Source organism: Alosa alosa, chromosome 7 (assembly GCF_017589495.1).
Source record: "Alosa alosa isolate M-15738 ecotype Scorff River chromosome 7, AALO_Geno_1.1, whole genome shotgun sequence".
NCBI classification, from domain to species: Eukaryota; Metazoa; Chordata; class Actinopteri; order Clupeiformes; family Clupeidae; genus Alosa; species Alosa alosa.
The window spans coordinates 25,631,058-25,647,293 of record NC_063195.1 but is presented as its reverse complement, the minus strand read 5'-3'; the positions used below and the strand labels follow the sequence as shown (position 1 = coordinate 25,647,293).

Sequence of the window (16,236 nt, the reverse complement as noted above, 5' to 3'; positions counted from 1 at the left end):
TCATGCCACATGCAGAAGTTTTCTGATGATACTGCAATTGTGGGGTGTATCAGGGACGAGCAAGAGGAGGAGTACAGGAGCCTGGTGGAGGACTTTGTGCAATGGTGCAAACTCAATCACCTTCAACTAAACACTTCAAAGACCAGAGATGGTGGTGGATTTCCGAAGGTCTAAGCCCGCTCTGCTACCAGTCTCCATTGATGGGGTCCATGTGGAGGTGGTAAGCACCTACAAGTATCTGGGTCTCCACCTGGACAATAAACTGGACTGGTCAGCCAACACTGATGCACTCTACAAGAAAGGACAGAGCAGGCTGTACTTCCTGAGAAGGCTGTGATCCTTCAATGTGTGCAGCAAGCTCCTCAGGATGTTCTATCAGTCTGTTGTGGCCAGCGCCCTCTTCTATGCAGTGGTATGCTGGGGAGGAAGCACAAAGAAGAAGGAGTACTGACTGCCCACTACTGCTTACTACTGTTTTACTACTGTTTTACTATTGTACACAGCCTAATGTTTTCACTACTGTTTTATTGCTAAACTGTTTTTCATGCTATACTAGCACACATGATCAATGGCTGCGGTCAGGCTTCTGATACAATACTGAATGAATGAATGGCTATAACCCTATTACCTCAACCTGTTCTTGCACTGAAATTTATTTATTTTACCTTGTCTACATTACACTTGCTCTCCTATTTGTCTATATTATGCTGGTCTCTAGACCTTACTCTTGCACTGTTGCACTGTTGGACTAATGTTGGACTACTTTTTGCACCTTCACCATGACACTCACTCTCTTGAGCACCTTGCCAGGCAAACATAACTAAGGACTATGGTTGGACTACTGTTTGCACCTTCACCATGACACTCACTCCCTTTAGCACCTCACCAGTCCTGGCCCTGTCACTACAAGCGTCTTATGCTTGATCACCCTCAAGCACATTGGACTTTCTTAATTTAACTTATATAGTGTATTTAGTATTTAGTTTTGTTAGTTTTCTTATCTGTCTTATCTTCTACTGTCTTTATTGTACAGTGGAGTTTAGTTATTTGTTTATACTTATACTTATGTTTACCATTTCTGCTGTAAGTGCATGTTGTGTGTTATGTCTGATGCTACTGAGACCCTTGAATTTCCCCTTGAGGATCAATAAAGTATCTATCTATCTATCTATCTATCTAAATTTGGTCTCTGCATTTATCCCAATCCATGAATTAGTAAAACACACTCAGCACACAGTGAGGTAAAGCACAAACTAATCCCAGCGCAGTGAGCTGCCTGCAACAACAGCAGCGCTCAGGGAGCAGTGAGGGGTTAGGTGCCTTGCTCAAGGGCACTTCAGCCGTGCCTACTGGTCGGGGTTCAAATTAATTCAATTATTGGTGTGTGTGTATGTATGTATGTGTGTGTGTGTGTGTGTGTGTGTGTGTGTGTGTGTGTGTGTGTGTATGTGTGTGTATGTGTATGTGTGTGTGTGCAGCGTCATGTCATCCGCAGAATCTGCAGATGACATGACATGACAGACAGGCCCTTTAATGGAAAACAAATAGAGGATGGACAAGAGAGTCATGGGGCAGGTTGCAGGTAAGTGGCATATGATATGACCTGTACCGGATAAAACAGGCACATACTGGTGTTGGTGTAGCTGTCAATTCTTGAAAAAACTTCAGGGAACATTAATTGGTATGATAGACTTTTAATAAACTTTAATAGACTTTTTATAAAACAAAATGGTCATGACATGATGAACACTTTACTGAGGACAGGACATCCTGAACAAAATATCCATGCAAAAATGCCATTGTAATGACTACTGCTTTATGTGTTTCTAAAAACACATCAGGATTGCACTCTATTTCTGCACCAAGATGACAGGCAGGCAAGGCCAGGCATTAGCAACAGAGTGTGCAGACCTGCAGTTATTTTGAGCAAGTGTAATACAACAACACTGTTCTGGACCAAAAGACGCCACACCCGAACAGGGGTGCGTTTCACAAAACCATTGTTGCTAACCCGTTAGCAACTAACTAAGTTAGCACCTATGGTTTTGGGAATTGCACCCCTGACTGTGAGAGTCTAGTGCCCCCTTGTGGCAGCAGTGGTGCAGTGCCTGTTTCTCAGCCACCTCTTCTACCCTCTGTTTGCCCAGTTAAACGAGACAGTGATGAATCAGTTCATCCTCTATCACCCGACACTTTTATGAACTCCCAGAAACAATCACTGCAAGACTAGAAAAACATGGTAGCCTATGCATGGTCACATGTGTGAATAGACACATGTGACCATGCATAGGCAACCTATGCGCATGGGTGCATGTGTGAATAGACACATGGGTAAATGTGTGTGTGTGTGTGTGTGTGTGTGTGTTTATTATAGCCATATAGTTGAAATTACCTTTCCGTATACTGTCAGAGAAAGAGAAAGATAATGTAAGGAAAAGAGAGCAAGAATGAAAAAGAAAAGATAGAAAAAGAAAAGCAAACAAACTAATCTACTTAACTGATCACATTCTCATCTCCAATAATTATTTGATTAAAGAGTAACATATTTTTGATAAAAATTCTCCATGTGATTATCGGAAACCCTATGACAAAAACACAGATCATGAAAATAAAATAAAATCATAATAAGACACCCTCTGACTCTGAGACTACGTACAATAACTATAGTCCTATAGGCCCATACATACAAAGCATCTTAAGGCTAAATGTACCTCTTATTTAACGGATTTGGGAGAAAGGATTCCTACTTTTTTTTACCAAGAGTAATTCACAAACCAATGCTAAAACAATCTGAGAGAGCTTAGAAAAGGTCAAGGACTCTTAACACAATGAGACCAATTCACAAATGATAGAAGAGCAGCTGTTTTTATCATTCCAAGTCTGAATGCTTTGAAATGCACATGCAGAATCACTGACAGGAGATCTCAGTGATGAGGGAATAATTGTCCAGCTTTTAAGGGATGCGATAACACCCCCATCAACAACTAAAACCATTTACTGTGAAGATGAAACTAAATGTTTTACTGTAAATGAAATTAAACAACTAAATCAAAGAAATTGGTCAACTCAAACATATCTACAGTACATATAAATGTGTAGCCTTTTTGTTCTCTTTTTGTTAACTTTCTATATTTATTTATTCATCTCTTCTCCATTGCCATACTCATTTAGCGCATGCACCAACACAGACCTGTAATGCATCAGCCAATCACGGAAATCACTGCAGTCTGCAAACAAGCTTGTGCATGCGAAATAAAGTCAACCGTAGCAATGAAGCTCTTATCTTATGAGTTGTCATTTTTCCTTAGTAATAGTTGGTCTCAGTAGCTGTGTTAATAGGCTTTTTAAGAGAAAACTTTTGGTTAAAAACGTTTAGTGTGATTTAGGATTCCCTTAGTGTTAACATAAAATGCTTTGTGAATACAGTCCTTGACTTCATGCATTGTTCCTTCATATCAGCATGACAGAGCAAACAATATTAAAAATAAACATAGAAATAGTGATGCATTTCATGACAGAAAATTACAGTTTTTTTGTCCCCTAATATATCATGTTCTGCTATTCTAGAAGATCATTAAGGACAGTAGTTGAACGGCATGAATAGGTTGTCATTGTAGAGGTCAGACTGACACGATTTCATGTACAGTACTGTAAGTGCATGTTTATACTGACTGCTTCAACAAAGGCCATAGAGTTATTTCCGTTGCTTGCGTCGCTGCACAGACTTTTCTATCTCACTCAGGATGTTTTCTCGGTTCATCTTCACATTTTCCGCTGACAGATTTGCCAGGTGATCTATCTTTGTTTTGTCTCGGTAGGTTGACTGGAAGGTTGAGTATTCATTCTTTTCCGTTTTAATTGTTGGTCTATCTGTAGATTGAGACAAAGAGTGTGTGAAGCCAGTAAGGTTTTAGAGGTGGCTCTTGTGGTAAAATTAGACTCATTCACTTTGTGAAGAGAGTCTGGCCTCTAATGATTGGAAAACGTTTCCAACTCTAGCATCGCAAAGGTGCAGTCAGCGATTGTGCATGATGTTGTGTTTGTTTATGTTTATGTTTATATTTAAATTTTCTTAGCAGATGCTTTTTTCCGAAACAATTATATTTTAACCAAGGACCAAATGACACACATAGAGGTAGCTAACCCCTCCCTTTAGTATTCCCAGAAAAACCCAACACTGTTTTGTTTTTGTTTGGGGGCAGACCGTTTTTTTTGTTTGTTTGTTTGTTTTTTTTGCTGTGTACTCATGAGATGGGCAGATTTGGATCGCTGAATGTGACAAAAATGGTATGGGCCTGAAATTGCCTTCGATCGCAGACTGCACCTTTAACTTTGAAATCATTGGTCCACCCTAACCATTGATCAGGGATTTCTAACGTTACTTCCTACTTCGCCTAAACTTTATAAACATAAACCGCAGTGGCAGTCAGGAAACAATATAGCCTATATAGGCCTTCTTTTGCTGCAGGCAGGAAACAATGTATCCTATGTAGGCCTACATATGTAGGCCTTCTGCAGTGGCAGAAACTTCTCTTTGAAATAGGGGAAGTACTAGCCTGACGTAGTCATACTCAATTCTAGCTAGAATATGAGTCTGATACTGCTCCATTGGGACGTAATTATGGGCAGGGTTTCAACCGATACAGGTGGGGAATGCCTCTGCACTCAACTGGATAGACCTAACCAATGAACCATCCTTCTTCTCCACAAATGCCTTAACATTGTTTTCTGGTCTTTTTGTAAAAGTGAGTTTCCTAGCCTACAACACTCATTAGCGAAATCTAAGAAAGGTTATTAGGAAAAAAACTGATAGCCTATATCCCATCCGTTTTTTAATTCTGTTGAACACTGATATGCTACAAAACATGTTAAACAGCTGGGAAAGGCTGGCAAAATCCCCAAAGGTGGTCAATCAGAGATTTCAAACGAACGAGGGAACATGTCACAATGCAACAGCCCTGTTTTTCCCTTGATGAAAGTGAAACCACCAGTTTTCCCACATCTCAACTTTGGCCAAACCAGAAATAATCGTTTTCAGTGATAAAACCTCATTAAATAATATGCATTTTCCATATGGGGTCTTAAAAGCCATGTATCCTTCTAGCCACAGCGTTTTTGTTTCAAACATAAGCCTAATCTAAGTGTGCTCAGATGACGTGATAGACCAGGGGCTGTTGCTCACCTGTCCATCATCGTAAAGCCCAATTTGATTGGTCCGCCCGATCTAGGGCGAGCATACTTGCTCCACAATGGAGCAATGCCAGACCGAACTTCCACTTAAATGTTGCGGGCGGGACTAAGTTCGGAATGACACCCAGGCTAGGGAAGTACTAGTAAAATTACTAGCCCAGTTTAGATCAGTATTGTTAGGGAGTTTTGAGACATGGCAGCTGGCTTGGCTACATTTTAATCACAGCACTTCTAGTCAGCCAGTTCACTTTGGGGGAGTTAAATTACCGGTAGGCTATTTGGTAGCCTACTTTTGTAGTTTCTCTGTGAATATTGAACTAAATCAGTTTTGCGCGTTTATCTGTATTCCTGTTTTAATCTGAGTCCCCCCTCATAAGGAAGACAATCAAATGTCTTTAAACACTAAGGTAACAAATATTGCCATGGTCTAAGCCAAAGAAGAAAATTTTGAATAAATTGGGAAACTTTCAAATTGGAAAGTGATAAATGTTTGAGGAGATCTGTAGCCAAATCTACAAGAGATGAGGAGGTGTAGGAGATTTAGAATCCAGCAAATGGTTTGAAAAACAACAGAGCGCCAGATGGTATGCTGGAGACCAACTTTAACATGTTTCCTTAATATTTGATGGCATATTATAATGGACATTTATTAACTATAGGAAATAAACTACATATAACTCTACTAACTGAGCGGCAGGCATCATTCTTTCTTTGCTTTCATGTTACTCAGTGATAAGTGGGAATTATGTTGTTATAGTGTAATAATTAAAGTGGAGTGTTGTTGCCAGAAAGAAAATCATGTTATCATGTCATCAGTTATTTTGAGTGTGATTTGGGTTATTGTGAAGTGTAGCCTATGCTCTGAAGTGTATGTTTTAGTAAAGAACACAATTACCCACTTTTGCAGTTGTCCATGTTAAAGAGGGGAATGTGGATTACAGTTGGTTTGCCGCTTTCTTCAAAAACATAGTAGGACTTTGGGCGTTTAGGGTCCAATTTTTTGTAGAATTGTACATTGTAGAACGGATGGTGGTTGATGTTTGCATAATGACTGGCCACCCTCAGTGTCTGAGCATACAGAGCAATTGTTATAATAATAAGTCAGTACAAGGCAATTACAGTAGGCTATTGGATATAATCAAATCAAGGTTAAAGTTCTAATATATAATATGAACTTCAGCTTTGTAAAATCGCTGTTTTACTTAGCCTACTGCCATGTAACTGAGCTAAAAGCCACGTCAGTCATATGCTACAGTGTTGCTATGTTCTAAACATCTGTCAGATCGCTATTTGATAGCTCTGATGCAAGGTGACAGTTAATTTAAACTTCACAATGGCATCGGCGAATTACAACCCCAAATCAGAAAAAAGGTTGTGACGTTGTGTAAAATGCAAATAAACACAAAATGTGATATCATTCAAGTCTCATAAACCCATATTTAGCATCAAACAGGACATAGAAAACATGTTGCATATCAAATTTTGAAAATCAAAATTTGAACTATTTCATGAAAACTATAGACTATGCTAATTTTGAATTTGATGCAACATTGCTTCAAAAAAGTTTGGACAGGGAATGTTTAGCACTATGCGGCTTTACCTGTTCATTTAACAAAATTCTGTAAATATTTAGGAACTGAGGAGACCAGTTGCTAGAGTTTTGAGAATGTGATGTTCTCCCATTACTCCCCGATATAGGATTTCAGTTGCTCAACAGTATATGGTATTCTTAGACATGTGTTTCATTCCATGATGCACCTAATTTGAGAAATCTGGACTGGAGACAGGCCATTTTAGCACCTGGACTTTTCCTCTATGGAGCAATATTGTTTAAATATGTGCAGAATTAATTTTTGCATTGTTTTACTGAAATATTCAAGGTCCTAGATGGCAGTGTATGTTGCTCAAAACCTGTATACATCTTGGGTACATAGATGTTGGGTTTCGAACTGAGCACTAAAACAAGTTGGATAGGTTGGATACTTGGATAGGCCCTCTCCTCTTTAGCACAGATGAGTCCATGATTTTCAAAATGAATGGAATTGTCATTGGTCTAACCACAGGACCTTATTCCATGCAACATCAGCCCATGTAGGTAGTGGCATTTTCTGTATCATGTCTCAATACAATTTTGGCTGTTTTGGCTATTACAATTTTGGTTGCAGTTTTTGAATTGTGTATCAAACTGCACATAGACAATGGTTATCAGAGATATATATATTTAACCAATCAGTGGTGGGTGGGTACATATATTTATATTTGCTCAAGTTGTTCAGATGAAATTACATGACTATGGGTGCTTTCACCTTAAAAGGTTTTCTCTCACTGAAATCAAAAGATATGATAAGATCTATGTCCCTGGCTGCTCTCAGGGCTGATGGATATGGTGAGTTTAGGTAGAGTCCTGCATCTATCAGATGCATCTGTTCCTCTTGAATCATGTCCTTAGGTATGACATCATCTGTAGCAACATTTAACACAGAAGATGGATCATTCATTTACCGAAGAAAAAGGTAATTTCTTTGCACTTGTAAATCTTCTAAGTAAAGCAGTATCACCTTGAAATTTGTAGAGGAAATTAGCCACAGTTCCAAACTTCCAGCCAATGAACAATAGCATTACATGTCTCATGACCCACCACACTGAAAAGAAATGACATTTGTGTCAGTATCTGAAAACGGTACTCTTCAATTTCAGACATAATTATTTCAAAATTACAAATAGTGTTGGCTATGTGCTGTTGGCAAACATGCATACTTTGTACACTCTCAGAAAAAAGGGTACGGTTGGGGTCCATTTTTGTTCTTTAAGGTACAAATTTGACAATGTACCTGGCAGGGATCAAAATCGAGCCCCAAGGTACTGATATGTAGCATTTCTGGAACATTTATGTACCTTTTCTAAATAAATTCACAAAAGGACCATACTGTACCTTTGAGCAACAAATTTGGGGTAAAATCAGTGGCATGTCAGTCACAAATTGTTGGGGGAGGAGATTTGGGAGCAACCGTTATTTTTTCTTTAACGTAACTTTTCACTCACCAAGTGATAGAGCACAATACACTAAAACAAACCATCCCACCCTTGTCATGACAGTGAAGATTTACAAAATATTTCTAAAGGACTAGACTTTGACACCATCTCACATGTAAAGACTATAGGCTATATTTTGTACACAAACTAATGCTATTTGGGCAAAATCATGTTGCTTATTTGATGCCACACTACACACAAATACGAGTGGGTCAGCACACACAGACAAGGAAGTTCTCAGTAGGCCTACATGAATTCCTTTATACCATTTTCATGAAACTTCTGAAAATCATAGGTGACAAACGCTGATTTTGAGTAGAACTGCGGGCAGTTTCAACATAGGATCCTGCCTTTCGAGGTCACTGGGTAATGTCGGTAGAGAAAGAAATGACACAAAAGAAATCGGTGCTGCATAGCTTGAGTTATCCTGCTAATAGCTAGTGCAGCCAAAGTTATGCTATAGGGGCCAATTTTATAGACCCTTTCAACAATAAAAACAAAAACAATGCTTGAACGTTCTATTTGGGCCCCAATCTACTTCCTCTGCATTAAGATAACATATGGAATGTTGAAAAGGAAGTCTTGTGGGGCCAACTATGATGCTGATAATGGAACTCTCTTGAAAGGGTCCATACTGTGTTTGTGCCCCTTAAGCTCAGTGGCCAACAGACGCAAATTGCATCCAAATTCACACCCCATCTTCTCTGCTGATACTGCTGATATGCTTGCGGTGTACTCATCACACAGATATCACGTGAAAGAGTGCAACCTACGATTTCCAATTATATTAGCGATTGCTAGTTGCTGTGATAAACGGTTCACAAGAAAATTTATTTTGAACATGAAATTTAAACATATTTACATTATATGCACACAGCTCTGCGTCCATCTCCACATCCATTACTTCGGTGGGCTATCTCAAAAACTCTTTACTCAACACATGGCAAACCATATATCAAAATAAACCTGCAGCAACTATAAAAGAGTGGACCGTGACACATACAATAAAGCCAAAGAGTAATCTAAATATCAGTTCATTGTATGGCTGAGAACAGTTAGGTTAGAGTTAGAGTTTCTTTAATATTGACACTTGTAGGCCTAATTTTTTGCATCAGCTTACCATCACCAGCTGGGCCATTAACTTGAGAGTGGTCGTGGCCCCATTTGTCTATTGAAGCTATCAGTTCATCAAAGATGGTTTCCACAAGTTTCTTCCTCTCTTGGTCAATCATGTTTCTCCAGGTCTCTTGCTCTAGATCAGTGTTTCTCAAACTTTTACAGACCAAGGACCACTTAACCATTAGAAAAAACCTCACGGACCACCTAGCTAATAGACACAATAGGCCTACTCACTGAACCACCTTGCTTATTGTCTTTGCACCTTGCTTATTGTGTCAGAGGATTCATATGATTTAAATTGGCATAGCTTACATAGGCAGTGTTGCAGAACTGTTTGGATTTACATACAAGTTGGTTCAATATTGCAAACATCTCATCTATATTATTTTTTACAACGTCTGCTCGTGGACCACTTGGGATAGCTCGGACCACACTTTGAGAAACACTGCTCTAGATGCTTGAGTGACGGGCTGAATTCTCCATTGCTCTATGGATGGCAGCAAAACAAATGTCTATAAGTCCTTTCTATTGTTCAGTTGCTTAAGATGTGTAAATGGTTGGTTGGTAGACGTGTGAAACACAAAATACTATACCCCCAAGGAGATACATAAAAGTACACTGTGCAAAATGTTCACCTTTATGAAGCCAATTTAATGGTAAACGAACTTGCAATAGGCGAAGCATTTTTATTGCGTACAGGGGGCATAAGTCACGATAAGTTTGCTATTTACAACAGCAGAGTAAAATATAAATATATTGTGGCATTAGACGGAGCTACAGTCGCCAAAAATTCCTAAACCTGCATAGTGTACCTTTAAGTCTTTCCAACTTACAGAGGCTGTGCTCTATGTCTGCATAGTTCTCCATCAAGTCAGCCAGTATGAATACAATGTCAATCTTTCCTGTAAGTAAAAGCAAAACATAGAAACATACATGCATTATTCAGATTTTTGCTGACCAACAGACTAGTATTCACGGTTACACTTTACTTGACAGTATCGACATAAGAGTGACATGACACTGTCATGAATGTTTAGTAAACAAGTCTTATTACACGGCTCTTCAGAGTGCTGCAGAAAGTTCCATTCACATGAATGGGCCTTCCTAACGTTCGGGCCTATGTTAAATCTACATAAATCACCGGCAAAGCATTTAATCACCGCTGTCAATGGCAACGGGTTTTGTGCTTCTGATTAATGTCTTTCATATCACTATGCAAGGACTGGAACTTCATTCAAACGTGAAAGCAGACGGTTGATCAGCTGTGTTCTAAAGAATGTTTGATTCAAGTTCAGCAGCGTGTGTTGTTGCGAACTATTTGTTTCTCAGCAAATGCCACGATGAACGGTAACAAATAGGCTAGGTTATGTAGGCTAAAGTCATATCGTGGGGAGTTTATTATTTCGTTTTGGCAAGTAGCCGTATAATAAGCGGGATAATGTATAGAACAGCGAAGCGGCGGTCATATAGGTTTAGTCAGATTTTTTTTTCTTCTTTTTCGCATGTCCAAATTTCCGTCAAGGATTCCCGGGGCACTGTAAGACCGGGGTACACGAAACTTGGTGGGCATGTAACCCCACATGGATAGCATGGAACCACCTTTTTTCGTTTTGATCTGTAGCCCCCCGCTGGACTGGACCCCCGAAAGGAGGGTAGGGCAGACACAGTTTTCTGTGAATATCTCGAGAACCGTAGGGTTTAGGAGGATAATTTTGTATGTTGATCTCAAAGGGCCATGTCAACCCATTCCATAACCACTCATTTCATGTATAGCGCCACCTAGTTAAACACAAAAAAATATGAGGTGTTGTAATCGCAGGTATCTGTGACCTAACATAGTCAAAACTGCACGAAATTGAAAGTGTAGGATCATTATGACACCCTCTGAATGCACACCACGTTTCGTGGAATTCCGTTCATGGGGGGCCACACAATAAATGAATTTATGTTACTATACACCAACTGGTCTGTAGGTGGCCGGAGACAGTTTTCTGTGAATGTCTCGAGAACCGTAGGGCCTAGGAGGTCCACCTTTTTTTTTGTATGTTGGTCTTAAGGGGGCATGTCAACCTATCCCATTACCACTTATTTCATGTATAGCGCCACCTAGTTAAAAAATAAAAAGCAAAACATTAGGTGTTTTCATCACAATATCTCTGGCTGACATGGTCAAAACTGCACGAAATAGATAGATAGATAGATAGATAGATAGATAGATAGATACTTTATTGATCCCCAGGGGAAATTCAAGGTCTCAGCAGCAGCATACATACAACACAAACACATTCTTTAACAGCAGAAAGAGTAATTAAAGTATATAATATAAAAACACAACTGAGCAGTAAGGACAGTAGAAGATAAAGAATATGCTAAATATACTAAAATACAAATTATACTAACACTTAATACAACATATAAAAATATACTAAAATACAAATTACAAAAATACAAATTATACTAACACTTAATCTAAATCAATTCTAAAAACAGTATCCACATAGTGGTGATTAATAAATCAGAGGCGCTTGCAATGACTGAGGCAGGGACTGAGCCTGTGATTCTCTGTGCATAGTAAGGTATGGTAAGGTGCTCTAAGGTGCTCTGTGTGAATGAGTGTCATGGTGGTAGTGCAATGGTGATAGTGGTCATGGTGATAGTGCAAATGAGTAAGTCAACAGTGCAACAATGCAGAAATAAAGTAAAGTAAAGTCTATATATCTATATATTTAACTATTTAAGAAAATGTATAAGTGTGGCCACAGTTAGGCTGTGGCATGGAGGGGGGGTTATGCATATGTGCTAATGTGCTAATATAGCACGCAAACAGTGAGGCATAAAGACAGTGGTACAAGTGGCTAGTGGACAGACAGTACCAAACATGGAGGGGGTGAAGAGGCAGACAGACTATGAGATAGACTTTGAATAGTGTAGGATCATTATGACACCCTCCGAATGCATGCCAAGTTTCGTGGACTTTCGTTCATGGGGGGCCTTAAAATAAAATAATTTATGTGTACATTTAGTGACCGTACACCAACAAGGATTCCCGGGACACTGAAAGACTGGGGTACACGAAACTTGGTGGGCATGTAACCCCCAGTGGTGGAATGTAACGAAGTACAAATACTTCGTTACTGTACTTAAGTAAACTTTCCACGTATTTGTACTTTACTTAAGTAAAATTTATAGTGCATACTTTTGACTTTTACTTCGTTACATTTTACAGCAATTATCTGTACTTTTACTCCGCTACATTTCTACAACACCATCGTTCCTTTTTACGATACATTTTATGATCAGTTTTTTTTTTCTCTCTGACAAACACGTTTGTTTTACCGGGGGGGTTGCTACCAAAGATTCTGGAGCGCTACGTGCATTCTTAGAAACATAAGCTTCTAGTCTAGACCAGGCAAAGCGTGAGCTTGTAGGCCTAGCCATCTGCATTCGGTAGGCTATATTCACCAGACCCATGCTGTACATGCAACTGTGTTCTTTGCCTTTCTCTGTCTGTTATCTGCAGCGTTAGGGCCTCCTCTCCGATGAGATTGCTATCCGCGGATCAGCGAAGTTACAGGCTATGCCCATGCTTCTGTCACACGTCTGATCATTTGCGGCACAAATGAATGGTAGACTATTAATGAACCGGTGGCCGGAAAAGACGTAACATTTTCCAGATTAGGAAATATTCCTTAATTGTGTGTGATTAAATAAAGATGCATAGCCTACAATTGTGGCGTAACGTCAGCGCTCATTCAATGTCTATGCGTCTGCGCAAGTGAAACTGAACTTAATCATAAAGACACCTTTCTCAGCAACTTTTCTGTTCAATCAGCATAATTGGCATTACGATCCACCCGACGTTTCCCTTGTCTACCCCGTTCAACTTCAGGCTCTCGTGTTTTGCTGAATGATATTACTCAGCAGATCACCCTAGTAGATAACCAGAATTACAGTCTCTAGAATTGTAGGTCAGAATGTAATGGGCCACAGATGGTAAGCACAATTGCATTAACTTAAAACTATCTAGTCGAGTATAACCTAAAACTAGCTTAGAAACTAACTAGATTAAAATGCCACAGCCCATACTGATTTTTCCTTTTAGAATATAGATATTAAGAGAATAAATAATATGCAAAAAATAAATTATGCAAATACTTTTACTTTTAATACTTAAAGTACATTTAAAAGCAGGTACTTTTTACTTTTACTTAAGTAGGGTTGTCATTGTGGTACTTTTACTTTTACTAAAGTAAATATTTCTCTGTGTATTTGTACTTTTACTTAAGTACTGAGTTTCAGTACTTCCTCCACCACTGGTAACCCCACATGGATAGCATGGAACCATCGTTTTTCGTTTTGATCTGTAGCCCCCCCGCTGGACTGGACCCCCCGAAAGGAGGGTAGGGCAGACACAGTTTTCTGTGAATATCTTGAGAACCGTAAGGCCTAGGATGACCAATTTTTTCTGTATGTTTGCCTCCAGGGGTCATCTTAACCCATTCCATGTGAACACATGTGCATAAACAGATACACACGCACACACATACATTCACAGTAATCATTCGTATGACACATACTCTCACAGTAGACATATGTACGCATGCATGCACATGCACAAACACAGGCACATACGCAGGCACACACACAAGCACACACACACTAACACCCACACACATAAACATAAACATGTACACGCACACATGCACACAAGAATTTCTCAGAATTATTAACAGGCAAGATGGGGGTGGGGCAGTGAGAATTGAGTGTGGATAATGCAATTTAGTGAGACAGTTAGAATCATATAGGCCTTTCCGCGTGATTTATTTTTGTGGAAAAAATGTGCTGGACTGGGCGGCGGTCATATTTTGTACCGCTCTGCGGTACATCTAGTTAAATGTAAGATTTAAAACAAGAACAGACACAATAGCTGTGAAGGCTTTTTCAATAAACTAGTCCGTTTTATCAGCTGACAAAATTATCTTGGATACTAAGCTGAGAGGATTCCATGTGCAGCATTGTCTAGATCAAGGTGTTGTGTTGAATATCCAGAAATGTATAATCAATCAATGCATCGTTTTTCCTAGTTTGACCAGTTGCATTCAGATTTACTGACAGAGTTCATTTGAAAAATTGTGAAGTTGTTAGGACCTTTATCTTTACCGAATTGAGCAACAAGTTTAAGAAGCTGAGGTATTTTCCTTTGGTTACACTTTACTTGACAGTGTCAACATAACACTGTCATGAATGTGTCATAAACAAGTCATAAACGTTTATGACATAACGCTTCTGTTATGTAAGGGATAATGGATGACACGGTGGTCTGTTCACAGAAATTAATGCACGGTCGAGGTTGTAAAACGGCCCTGACGCGAAGCGTCTGTGAACAGACCACCGTGGAGTCCATTATCCCGCTTATTCCACTGTTGCCACTTGCGTTGTGTTCATTTCCTGTTACAATTTAAACGTTTTAATCGCTAAAACTGTCTTGTTTGTAGAACTAATTTCTTCCGACACATATCAACGAATTTCTCAACTTGCAGGACAAACTGCCGTTACTAGTTCTAAATAGATGGTTGCTACGGCCGAAGGCCAGTCATTAGTTCTATCTTTCCCGTTGTCAAGCGGGCGTGAGCCCATCCCAAGATGAACTTTAGTTTTGAAACATCGCTATTTTACTTAGCCTGCTGTCATCCATCTAGCTAAAAGCCACCTCCGTCATATGCTACAATGTTGCCATGTTCTGAAAGTCTGCATTTTACAGCTTGGATGCAACGTGACGTTAATTTAAACTTCACAACGACTTCGGCGAATTAATATACAAGTGTGATACGGCCAAAAAAATGGATCTACTTCATAGGTGTGCAAATAACATACGGTTAATGGTCGTTCTAAATTACGTAGGACAATGGGAAATTCAACCAAGCAGTGAAATAATAAGTGACATTCGGTTTTTGCCATAACAATTTAGGGTTAGGATTAGGGTTAGAGTTAAGGTCAGGGTCAGGGTTAGGATTAGGGTTAGAGGTTAGGATTAGGGTTCATGTGTCATGACAGTGTCATATGTTCATGACAGTGTCATGTGACTCTTATGTCGATACTGTCAAGTAAACTGTTACCATATTCAGAAATAATTGAAAAAATGTAGAATATAACATACGTAATATTATTCAACAGCCATAAAATAAGTAGACCGATACAGTCTACAACACATCAAAGGCATTTACCTGGATTTACACCATTTTCTTTCACTGCAAAATAAAAGATACAAAGATAAATATATAAATTAATATAATTCTTTGAAAATTTGGTAAGAACACACCCATGCACACACACACACACAGACACAAGCCAAGCAGTTTACATGTACCCATCACCTATCAATAAAACCACAAAGGGTAAACCAGAGTTGTTTGTGTATGTTCATCGTTGAAATCAAGCCATTTCCAAGCATGCATGTTCTGTGGCAAAGTAAACAAAGATGTATCTGCAATGAAATCTTTGATTTCCCCCTAGTTTTATTACCTCTTACTATAATGTCCTGTCTGGTTTGCTCTTGAATGGATTGCATCTCACCTCACCTCAACATCTCATTATGATGTTTTAACACAAGACTGTGAAATGTCCATTTTTGAGGATTTTATTTGGGAAAAAGAGTGCTGCGTATCAGCTTCTAAGTTCCTTGTTAAACAAAGGTTCATGATTAACCAATGAGCGAACACTGTCCTCCCTAGTAAACAAGTAAATACATACAAAAAAATATAGTATACAAGTAGTATAAAGTATTATACAATTGTGCACATCTTTTATTTTAGATTTTAAGACATAAGATACATATCTAAGAGAATATTCAAAGTAGGGGAACACTGAGCAGATTCATAAGATCATTCATAAAAT

General features: G+C 39.0%; 2 long non-coding RNA genes across 2 annotated transcripts; both read right to left on the bottom strand.

Moving 5' to 3' along the window:
* Window positions 1-7,526: 7,526 nt before the first annotated feature.
* Window positions 7,527-9,484, bottom strand: LOC125297158. The gene is made up of 3 exons (XR_007193966.1): window positions 9,344-9,484; window positions 7,749-7,832; window positions 7,527-7,651 (listed from the first exon to the last, which is right to left on the bottom strand). It is a non-coding gene; the product is annotated as an uncharacterized LOC125297158 (long non-coding RNA).
* Window positions 9,485-9,740: 256 nt separating this feature from the next.
* Window positions 9,741-15,931, bottom strand: LOC125297157. Its single transcript, XR_007193965.1, has 4 exons — window positions 15,865-15,931; window positions 15,567-15,590; window positions 10,176-10,244; window positions 9,741-9,829 (listed from the first exon to the last, which is right to left on the bottom strand). It is a non-coding gene; the product is annotated as an uncharacterized LOC125297157 (long non-coding RNA).
* Between the last annotated feature and the right edge of the window lie 305 nt (window positions 15,932-16,236).